Source organism: Pteropus vampyrus, unplaced genomic scaffold (assembly GCF_000151845.1).
Source record: "Pteropus vampyrus isolate Shadow unplaced genomic scaffold, Pvam_2.0 Scaffold93, whole genome shotgun sequence".
NCBI classification, from domain to species: domain Eukaryota; kingdom Metazoa; phylum Chordata; class Mammalia; order Chiroptera; family Pteropodidae; genus Pteropus; species Pteropus vampyrus.
This window is the reverse complement of record NW_011888874.1, coordinates 938,029-950,092: the sequence shown is the minus strand read 5'-3', so window position 1 is coordinate 950,092 and position 12,064 is coordinate 938,029. Positions and strand designations below refer to the sequence as shown.

The following is a 12,064-nucleotide window of genomic DNA, read 5'->3' as shown; positions in this document are numbered from 1 at the left end:
CTGTGTGTCTCAATAAACAGAAACCCTGAAACACGGGCATTATTCCTGTATCTTGCTGTGTCAACACTGTTGCGGCAGTTTAAATATACAGAGAGAGATCACTTCCTGCCAGTCTCCCTCGCAGAGACGTCCTTCCCCACCCCTCTGTGGCCACTGCTGCCCCCTGAGTAAGAATCCAGGACTCAACGTGCAAGGCTGCTTCGGGAGGTTCCACCGCCAGCACAGTCATGCATCACTGCCAGGTCTGGTTAATGAGAATCTTATTCTCCTGTCCATCTGTGAAAGAGGTGAATGTCTTCTAGGTGAATAAGTCCTTTCTGGGCCTTATCCTGAAGAGCTGCAATATTCCACAGCCACAAAGTAGACAAGAAACACCGAGTCAAGAAATTGGTCACTAAATGTCCAAAATGGTAGACAGATTTTATTTTAAGCTGTCACCTCCCAGGGTGTTGGAACAAAGGGACTTGGAAGAAGACAAGAAGAGTCTTCAAAATGAGTAATAACCAGTTGAAAATACGCAGTAAATACTAGCATCTTTTCTATGGTCGCAGAAACAGGCATTGGGCAAGAAACTTACTAAGAATGAATCATTCTGAGAGAAATAAACAGCGAAGAATGAAAGTTTTTCCCCATGTGTCATTCAATGGCATAAACCGATGCCTCAGACACAGACGTTTGCAATATGTGTGAATGGGCTAAGGCTAGAAGAAATTATTTGAGAATATTCACAGCGTGTGAAAATACATAGAGGCCATGGAACCGATGGCCCCACCAGAGTGTCTGCAGTGTTAACGGCGTCAGGTCAGGGGAGACCAATGTCCTCAGATCTCTCCTTCCCACCCATGAGTTTTCCGATAGCCCAGCCAGCTCTCCGTTCGTGAGTCACCATTCCCTGCTCGTGTATGGCAAAACAAATCTGGTTGCCTGACATGCGTCCTCTGGCTAAGCCGGGACCATTGCATTCCTTCCTCTTGGTGGCATTCTGACCTGAAAAACCCTTGTCTAGGACCCTGACTCACCTTAAAGGACAGTGGGATGAAATGGGCAATGACAGGGGCCCCTAAACTAGGACATGGGATGGGATGGATGATCACGGATGACGCCAACCCCTTGATTTTCTGGGGATCTTCGAAATTCACAGCCTCCCGAGTTTCACAACCTCACCAGCCTGGCTTTGGTCCGTTTACCGTGGGGTTTCTCCTGGACGATATGTCAAGAATGAAGACTCTACAGAGGCGTTTCCTGGGGTATAAAAGGTCTGGCTATTCTTCCATTGTGTCTAGGAGACTTCCTCTCCCCAGCTGACATAAAATAACGTGATAGGAACACAAAACAGAGACAGCAAAACTGGGAATACTAATAGCCTTCGGGTTACAAGGCGAAGATGAGAACAAGAGTGGCCATCAACCCAGGGCCAAATACCAGAGTCAAGGTCTTCTGCTCTGACATCAATTCCCACCTGCCTATTCCAGAGAAAGGGGAAGGAACAAAGCCCTGGGATTTAGGATCCGAGCTTGGATGTACCCCTTCCTTGCTGGCCAAGGAGGAGCAGGAATTCACTAGCCACTTTGAAGAGTGGGGATGGATCCACAAGCCAAGTACCTAACCCACAACACAAACACAATGCTATTCATGACCTTGAACGTGCATTACATGCTTAAGCCATGAAGAAGGTATTAAAGGACAAATGCTGGTCACAGTGAAATCTATGAAGTTGGTGTGAGAAATGTAAAAGTGATAAGTTTGGGGCTTGAAAATGAAATGTCTTTAGCTATACATTCATTTGATAAGGGTTTGTCGAGCACCTACTAGGAACCAGGTATATTAGTGAACAAAATTGATACAACTCTCTGCCCTCTTGGGGGCTTACTTTCCCAGTACACAGCTGGTGCTCACCACCAAGTTTACAGAACTCAACACTGCACAGTCAAGGCTGGCCTAAGGAGCGTGTGGCACACACTTGCCTCCAGGAGCACGTTCGATGAATCAGAAAACGTCTCTTGGGTTCAAAAGATCTTTCCTTTCAAATGGCACAAAAAGGACCAAAAAATAAAATAAAATAAATCCCCATTTGGGGTTCATTCCTTGGATCACACTGTGTCCTATGATTGCTCGTTAGCCTTTACGCGCTCTGCGGTTTGGCTTCCTGAGACGCTGCTGAAGTAGAAGAGCGAGCAGGTGAGAAGTTTTGGAAGAGCCCCAGGGAAGAGGGAAAAGGCACGTGGGAGCTGGAACGACATTGGGGCAGGAGATGAAGTCGGACTTTGCCTCCCAAACAGGATGGGCTGGCCGCTAGAAAGCCATCAGTGGCAGCACATTTGCCCTGAAGGCTGGACAGACAGGGTGCCTGGCCATACTCAGCATCTTCGCTCTCATGCTCAGGATGCTCTGGGCACATCACACTGATTTGCCTTCGTTATAACCTCGCAGCAAAACTGAGAACTGTTTTAGAGCGCCAGGCAGCATCTATTCTACTCGTCTTTAGTCTCTTCTTTCTTTAGTGTGGAGAACTGACTAGCAGATTTGCCCAGCATTTAAACTCAAAGTCATGATAATTATATTGCAGTTAATTCCTGATGAGTCAAGGGTATATCGTTATCATAATGGGCGTTTTAGAGCTAAGTGGTGCCATTCGTGCCAAACTAACACCATGCCTTTGAGGCAGAAATGATGACTCTGATATCTGAGGAGATGAGGACACTTGCCCCAGATCATCTTGCTCAAAAAGCAAGACATGGAACAAAAGTCCTCCGCCTCAAGGCCAAGGCTCTTTCCACTACTCCAGCGTATTTCCCTGACAGGTATCATCCAGACCCCTTACTTTTTATAAAATCTACCTTCTCTCTGGCCCTTTCTTCAAATGTCCACCCTGAGACCAAAGTCTGATCAGGGATGTAGAAAGGTGACAGGTACTCTATCAAGGCTTGTTAAACATTTTGAAAACGGTTTGGAGTCAGAGTTAAAGTGTCTTTAACCTGGTATGTGTTTGTGTAGCCCAGAGGTTTAAATTACAATGTTAGCATCAGTAATGGAAGGAGATAAGACTGCATACTTAATATTCAGATATCGCATTCTCAAAGAGCTTTGAAAGGCTGTTTTACCAAGAAAACAATCTCGACTTCAAAGAATAATTCCACAGAGCAAATATCAAACATGTGCTAAGTTGGCCCCAAACCTGCTCTTGTGGGTCACGCGCCAACATGCCAGACAACGCGTGATGCAAAAGTCCACTGGGTGTCAAACGCCATGGTGGGCAGGGCTTTGCACGTTCTTCACGAAGGCAGTCGTGAGCCTGGGAGGCCAGCCTAAGAGGCCTGGCGCAGCTCACAGCAGACCTGGGCATCCTCTCGGGGTGCAGCAGCTCCAGGGTCCTGCTCCTTAGACCCTCGTGCTTCCGTGGGTCATATCCAAGAAACCCAGATGACTCTGAATCAAAACGAGGTTTCCTTTCTCTCCAGAGTGGGTCATGGGTACCATTCTGGAGTCTAATTTTTTGGTAGATCTATCTCACCCTCATCAGCGTAAGAGTGGACCCAGATTGGTTGGCTGACCAAGAGTGGGTGAGCCTGGCTGCCTGGGGTAAGCCTGCCTCAACTGTTAACAGCAGACTTATGTTAACAGCATCCCCAAAGGAGATGGTGAGACCCAGAAAGGTTTATGGATTTATTCTTAAATTTTTTTTTAATAGTAGCAACAATGTTGGCAGTAGAATGCAACTTTTCTAAAGTGCACATTTTCTGGGGCACATTTACATATATGCCTTTGTTTAATGATGTATTTTCTTTAATTCCAGGAACTTTCCTAAGGTCGCAGATATTGAGAATATTTTTTATTGTTTAGCAGTTCTTTCCAAGTATTTGCATGGGTAATGTTGATAAAATCTATAAAATATTAATAGATATATAACTAGAGAATATAGTTTCTTTTTATTATGTAAATAAAATGGAGGAAAAGCAAATTTACTAAGACCCAATACTGAGGAATAATTAAGTACTATTTTTACACTCTAACAGAGAGATGAACATTGCTTCAGCTGTTAAATACAGCATATGTCTCACGATTAGGTAGTTAAGTGACAGATTTATTTCTGTTATTCATATTATGACTTAGTTCCAAAGATTCAGTGATTTGAAATGTTGTGTCTCATCTTGTGGTTATCAAAGGAGTTCCAATGTGCAGTTTGTCCATGAGCTTCTTAGATGTGTGAAGCTTGAAAATACTGTCATTGTTACTGTCACAGACAGGAGTGATTTATCTGAAAGGTGCTGAAGTATGCCCCTGAAAACAAAGTCACTTAATAAAAATGACACCACAATAAAACATACATTCCCTCATTTGGCCCCTTCTGGTAAGCTGGCCCAGTGATGGTCGAACCTGATGCTGTTCCACTCAGCGGCACAAGAACAATTTAATATCTCCCACAACACAAGTCTAATATCTCCCTTTCTGCTTTCTAATCAATAGAATATACTAGAAAGGTAGAGAAATTAAGCAGAGCCTTAAAATGTTCATAATGAGAAAATTCTAGAAATGATAAATCGCTATCAAGCTCACTGCTTGAGCAGTTCCCTGACGAATGGATTCATGGGACAAATGATGTGGCAGGTGAGAAATGTTACCAATTTTTGTCCTTGTAGCACCTTATCAATTTATTTTCCTTAGTGTACAACTTGTCAGGAACAGCCAGTGAAGACACTAAACTCTTAGAAAGAATAATGTTGAGATGACATTTGGTTGGCGGTAACAAAATCAACACATCTATCTATTGGCTACAAGTCTAGAGCTCTAAAGAGAAGGCCAATGGAGGTTTGAGACAAGAGAGGTAACCCAGAAGCTAATGAGCCATGGAGTTAGCAAGTATTCCAGAGAAATGGACACTTGTGTTCAAACGAAAACCTTTACGTGAATGTTCAGAGCAGCTTTATTTGTCATAGTCAAAAACTGAATCATTCTAGATGTCTTTCAACAGGTGAATGGCTAGTAACCTGTGGTACGTACAGTCCATGGAATACTACTCAGCAATGAAAGAGAATGAGCTATTGATAGAAGGAACAACTTGGATGAATCTCCAGGAAATTCTGCTAAGTGAAAAACAAACAAACTAAAAGGTTACATACTGTTTGATTCCATTTACGCATCATCTTTGAAATGACAAAATTCTGGAAATGGAGAACAGATTAGAGGTTGCCAGGAGTTAGGGATGGGAGGAGAGGGGAGAGTGAGAGGTAGGCGTGGTTATAAAGGGCAACAGGAGCGGTCACTGCTGCGACACGTGAATCTACAATCGTGTGGAAATTGTATAGAACTAAATACGCACGTGCATAAACGAGTACAAGTAAAACAAAACATCTTCAGAAAACTGGTAGATTGTATGAATGTGATACAATACTATAGTATTACAAAGTATTATCATTGGAGAGGATTTGGTAAAGTGTACATGGGACCTCTCTGCATTATTTCTTTTACTTATTTATTTGTTTGTTTGTTTGTTTGTTTAGGTTGACCTCACAGATTGCAAGGACCTTGTCAGCTTACAATCTCTCATTTTTTTTTATGCCTACAGCACCTGGTCTTCCCAGGTGGTCTCCCATCCAAGTACTAACCAGGCCCAACCCTGCTTAGCTTCCGAGATCAGACAAGATTGGACTTGTTCAGGGCGGCATGGCCATAGACTCTGCATTATTTCTTAACAACTGCATATGAATCAATCATCTCAATAGAACTCTCAATTGAAAAAAGTCAAAATCAACTTTGGGCAATGACCACATAATGCAATGTACATATGACATATTGTTGAACTGTACCGTTGAAATCTATATAATTTTGTCAACCAGTGTCACCTCAATACATTTAATTTTAAAAAGTCCATCTTATTCAGCTCATTCAGAGTTATTTTTCTAATAAAATCACCTTTTTTGAAAATTCCAATTATTTATATTGTTTTCTTGTAGAGGGAATATAATAATGTGGGAAATAAATGATTAAAAAACAGTTCTGTTCCCTCTATTCATTAGGGAAAGAAGAGCTAGCCCCCCCGAAAAAGAAATGACTGGTCATATCTTTTTGTCAACTTATTAATGACAGATCTTCCGCTGTTTGCTAGCAGGCAAGTCCTAATCTATAACCACATACCATATGAGATATCTTCTGCGTTAATTTGGACTAGGCCACTTATGATGTTGCAAGAAAGCTGCTCTGACAGCCCCAAATCTTACCATGTTTTGCTTGCATCTTTTGATTGTTTCTCTGAAACCATTTGTAAAGTTTGGTACCAGATGAGATTTCTGATTTGAATGTCTAATTCTTTGTGTAATCTCACAGGGTAATCAATAGAAGACTTTCAAGCACGCAACTATGATTTATTAGGATGACATCTGTGTGAGGGGTGGGAGAGGGAACAGAAGGGCTATTAGAAATCAGAAAGGAAAAGTTATAAAATTTATGATTGTTAAAGAAGAGTTTGTTCATGATTTTATTTTTTTAAAAGATGCTATTTGGGTATTTAGATTATATTGACTATATTTTAAAGAGCCATGTGGCAATATTATTTAAAATCACAGTATATAAAATATGATAGAGATTATATCCTTGGCAACTATTTAAACATATGATGGAAATACCTACTATATACTTAAAAATGTATGGTCAATAGGATACGAATATACTTTGTAGAAAACCAAATGAAACTCCTAGGATATAACTTACCTGACTGGTTCTCATTTAAAAGATCTACTTATAATTAGAGAAATGCAAACTAAAACTACACTGAGATACCTTTTTCACCTATCAAACTGGTGAAAATTAAAAAGCATGGCACATGCCGTGTTGGCAAGGCTATGGAGAAACAGACAGTCTTGTATATTGCTGGTTGGATTGCAAATTGATACAACCTCTGTTAGGGAATTGACAATATACGACAAAACTATGCATGCCTTTTGACCCAGCAATGCCCTGCCTAGGAATTTACCCTGAAAATACAGCGCCCTACCCCCCATCAATACGAAAATATATAATCACAAGTTTATCCATTATAGCATTATTTGCCATTATAAAATATATACAAAATATGCAATCGAAATGTTCATACAAAAGAAAGCAGTTGAATAAATTATATCTATCTGATGTACTATTACAGATGTGCTTACATTATTCTTTTACAGGGTCTACAGGGAAAAGAAGCAAAGTGAAAAAGCCCATCTATTTGACGGAAGCACAATGAGGAAGTAAAAACATATATTTTTGTCTGCTCATTTGTGAAAAAAGAAACACAAGAAGGAAAACCAGATATCGGTTGCCAACAGAGGGTGATTAGAAATAGGGATAAAATGATGGGGGTGTGGGAATTGGGTAGAAGAGATGGAGAAGCGACGCTTCTCCAAGTATATCTTTTTGTATAGTTATGACTTAGAACCATATCGATAAACAATAACGCAATCCAGAGGGATGGGAGGAAAAATTCACAATGGAACAAAAATAAAAATGAGCAAATCTAACCGATTGTATAAGTACCGTAAAGGGAGAGAAAACAGACCCAGGTGACATTTTAACACAGTATGTTGACTACATGCCCTCAGGTTAAAGACAGAATTCCAAACCAAGACTGAGATTTAGTTAGTAAGCTTGTTTTCCAAAATGGTATTGATTTGTAATTCCGAATGTACTTTTTGTGTGCTAAAGGATTCAACGCTAAAAAACTCTATTGTAAATACTGAGGACCAGGTTTCCCGCTGTTGGAGAAGGAAGTTATAAGTATGAAAAAGAAGGCTAAGAAAGAACCATTAGACTGGAATTGTAGTAATCGAAACAAATTATGTTTTTCAAGATATACAGAAAGGTCAAAGTTAACACCAATATAGAGGTGTGTTTGTGTATACATGCATTCATACACCCACGTACCTATATTTCCTAGCGGTGCCCACTAAGGGACTCTGTAAGCAGTGACATATCAATGTGATGACCATATGTAAAGACCAAATCTTCGTTTCTAAATATCATTCTCCACGGAAAGGAACCAGCCCCCATTGGAGAAATAGTTGATTCCGGGGCTGGCACATGAAAAGCACGAGATGCTCCTGTGACAGAAAGTAAGAAAGTGCTCAAAGAATGACAGAATCTTGTCCAAAGAGGCTCCCAATGGCCAAATCCGGGACAATTTGACCATCAAAATAAATAATGTTAATCATGATTACAACCTACAAAATAAGAAAGAATCCACGAGTTAATGTTGATATAAACAGGTAAATAAATTAATTAATGGAAGGAAAAGAAAAGTTCTTACAATAGAATGCAAACCAATAAGGGAGGAAAGATGAAGAGATCTGAAAATCACCATTTGCCAAGCAACTACCATAGTAATAGATGTTTTAGGCAAGAAGAAGCATCCATGAATGCTAAAACTAGAGACTAAATGTCTGATGAAAAATTGGATTGTATATAGCTTCAAAGTATCTTCCTGCGAGACAGCTATTAATTACAAGAGGAGAGTAATAAATCTTCAGTGGAGAAACCTGACAGACCCTGTCACAACCAAACGAGGAAATGGTGTCCTCTGTGAAGGACACAGCATCTCTTCGGTGACCTCCCCTGCCAATCACCTGAACCTCATCATGGAGATACGGTACAAACCCAAATGAAGGGGCGTTGCTTAAACTTCAAAAATATAAAGATCAGAGAGACAGAGAAAGAACGAGGATCTACTCTAGATTAAAGGACGCTAAAGAAACTAGTCCTGGAATCCTTGACTGGATCCTGACCATCGTTTACTTTTCTTTTGATATAAAGTACTTTAGTTCATAATTATCAAAATATGAATAAGGTCTATAGATTGGATAACAGTATTTTATGAGTGTTAATTTTCTGATTATGATAATTATAACGAGAATATTCTAGTTTGTAAGAACTACACTCCAAAATATAGGGGCATAAGGTCATATCATGACAGAGAGAAAGAAAGGGAGAGAGAGAATATAAATAATCAACTGAATAAATACCTGGGAAATATGGGTGAAAGGCACACATGGAAATATTTTATAATAAATTTTCAACATTTTTCTGTCTGAAATTATTTCACACCAAAAACTTTAAAATAAAAAAAAATCAATGAATACATTTACCGCTGGCTCGGTGCTAATTTAAGTGGAAAATAAAAACATTTTCATGAGCATATGTAGTTGACTAAACAATATTTGTACCCTGAAGAGTAAATTTAGTTTTTAGATACATCCATCCAGCCTAGAACTTGTTTGTGGTCAAGGTTTGCCCTCTCAAGCTATTTTAGTGATACAAGACAAATTCTAGTCACACTGTCCTAGTGCACCTATATCCAAGAATTTAAGAGGATATATGACAGGTTAAATTATCTTCCATAAGCAAGCAGCAGCTCTTATGAAATAACACCACTGGCATTCAAATCTGAAATCATTCCACAGCTTTAAATGTCATATTTAACTTCTGTTTCTAAATAGAAACCAACACATGATATGAAAGTAATTTGTAAGGACTAGCCCATCACGTTTTTACATGCTTAGTTAAAAATCATCTTGGAATCACAGCCTTCTTGATATCTAACTACTAAGTTCAACCCAAGGAAATATCGTGACTATTTGATAATATTGTTACTATTTATCTCCATATCAGAATTATTACTTTTAAAAAAAAAAATTCTACAGGACTCTCTTCCTAGATTTAAGAAAGGAGAGTGATTTCAAATAGAAATACAGAAGCAGGTACTTAAAATCTAGAGGTGTACATACTTTGAAGGATGTCTGAGTAAAGTCACTGCTGATAAGTATTCTTAGGACATGTCAAAAGAAAGAAACTTCTTTCTCTTTGAATGCTGGGAAAATAAGAATAAGAAATAAAGCAGACTCACAGGGTTTTGTTGAGATGAATGGCACTTGAGCGAGGACATTTATTTTTAGTAAGAGTACGCTTGCATCAGAGCAAAGGTTTCAAATGTTGCTGGATTAAGGAAAAGCAAGAAGCTCTTCCATTATTTTTCAAGAAGCACCTGCTGAGCAATAGCTCAGCCATAGCTGAGTGTAGCTAGCAGTGAAAAGCGTACAATCACGGTCCAGTAGACAGATTCAGAATTGCTTTTCTGTGATTCGCTCAGCAGAAGGATAGAGCCATAGAGGCCATCAGCCCGGGTAAGCAGAAAACGCAGCCCAGCAACTAATGTAAAGACTTGTGAACAGTACCAGAAGGCCAACAAGGAAGAAGGAAAATGCCCAGTCCATATCCTCTGAAGCCCTTTGAAAGGAGACTGTCTGACTCTCTAGAGCCCAGAGACCTCAAACTCCTATAGCAAAGATGTAGAAACCATGGCTCACACAGTCAGGCCAGAAAAACAGATTCCATTTTTTTAAAACAATTTTTTTCCATTGTTTTGGGAAATATCACCTTATAAAGGTGAAAAACTTCTCTTTAAATTAACTGGACCTTATATATGAGTCATAGAAGAGTGATTTTTTCGATGAGGCCATCTCACTACTCTTCCAACAGGCTTCTGGTGTACCTCTATATTCTCCCTGTCTCTCCATCACCAGCCTCACAGGGAGGCTGAGTCGTTTAATGTGATAAGATCTCAAAGGAATTAAAGGACAGTCTATGGACCTGCAGGAGTTCAAGGTTCTGTCATCGGCAGAGCTGGTGCTGGTTCAGCTAGAACTACACAGCAGATGTCTCAAGTCCAAGCTCTACCTCCCTGGCACTCTCCTCTGTGGATCAGCCTTTCCTAGTCATTTCCTATCCCCTTCTCTGCCATTTACAGTCTCGGTGTCCCATGTCAAGAGCAGTAAACCCCCCGCGCTGTCACTTAACATGCCTTGAACTTGTGCAATCACAGAATTGGCAGATAAGCTTCTTCTGTGACAGGAAGTCCTCCACTGCCCGTCTCAAGTGTCCACAACCTAAATCAAACTTGATGTGGTCCGTCTCTGTCTAATTGCTCTTCTCTGCTCAGTGGCAATTTAATCCAATTTAATTTTTGGCTAAAAGCAAAAACAGCCCTTGGAGCTTCTGAGTCCATCCAAGAACCCGCCCACCCCGCCAGGGTCCACACTGTGGCAAGGCGGTATTTCCTTCCACTGAACAAATAGTCAGTGAAAAAATAAGCAAGCTGGGAGGGATGTTGCATTTTCCCAATAGTCAAACCTTACTTAATATACAGATATATACACTTCACCAACTGCCTAAAATTCTTTCCCTGCAAAGTTGTTTTTGTGTGTGTGTGACTGCTAAAAACAAAACTTCAGCACAGCTAAATTAAAAATGTGTGTGGTTTGGGTGTGCACACACATGTATGAGAGAGAGAGAGGGAGGGAGGGAGAGAAGAAGAGAGGGAGGGGGAGAGGCGGGGGAGAGGGAGAGAGAGAGAGAGAGAGAGAGAGAGAGAGAGAGAGAGGGAGGAAATACACTTTGTCGCACAAAGAAACATATTCCAGTTTTTCTTCTGGCAGAAGTATAAAGTAGGAAAATTAATAAACCTAGCTAAATCTTATGGAAAAAACATCTTAATTTCTTCTCCTTGATTTTCTTTCAGAAAAATATGAAATAAAAACATACTTAAGCCCTAAGTAATGAAAAATTATTTCTAAACTAATTAAACTCACCACTACCCTCAATTATCCTCCAAAAGCAGATGACAGGTGAGATCTTTTATTCTTTCAATGCTGGGAAAACATAGAAGGCAGCAGGAAAAGAGGAAGACCAGTTATGAGATGGACTGACTCCATAAACGAAGCCATAGTCAGGAGTCTGCAGGAGCTGAGCAAGGCCTTTGAGGACAGGACATCGTGGACATCACTCATTCATAGGGTCACCGGGTGTAAGAGGCAAATCAATGGCACATAAACACTCACAGCTAGAACCCTAGATTCAAAGAAAGACTCAAAACAGAGTCACCTCCCAAAATATTTGATTTTTCTGTTCCATTTTGCTGGGGACCAAAAAATTATAATTTGATGATACTGTCTTGCTTTCAAAATGTAGAAGGAATCCCACCAACTTAAGCCGTCTGACCTACAGTCCGATGTCTACTCCTTCTTGACTTCCCATGAAACTT

At 40.1% G+C, this 12,064-nt stretch overlaps 1 protein-coding gene and 1 pseudogene across 1 annotated transcript in view; both read right to left on the bottom strand.

Moving 5' to 3' along the window:
* PID1 (phosphotyrosine interaction domain containing 1) overlaps nt 1-12,064 on the bottom strand; it is a 114,540-nt gene that overhangs the window by 6,943 nt on the left and 95,533 nt on the right. The window lies entirely within an intron of this gene.
* On the bottom strand, nt 5,555-5,673 carry LOC111742418 (annotated as a pseudogene).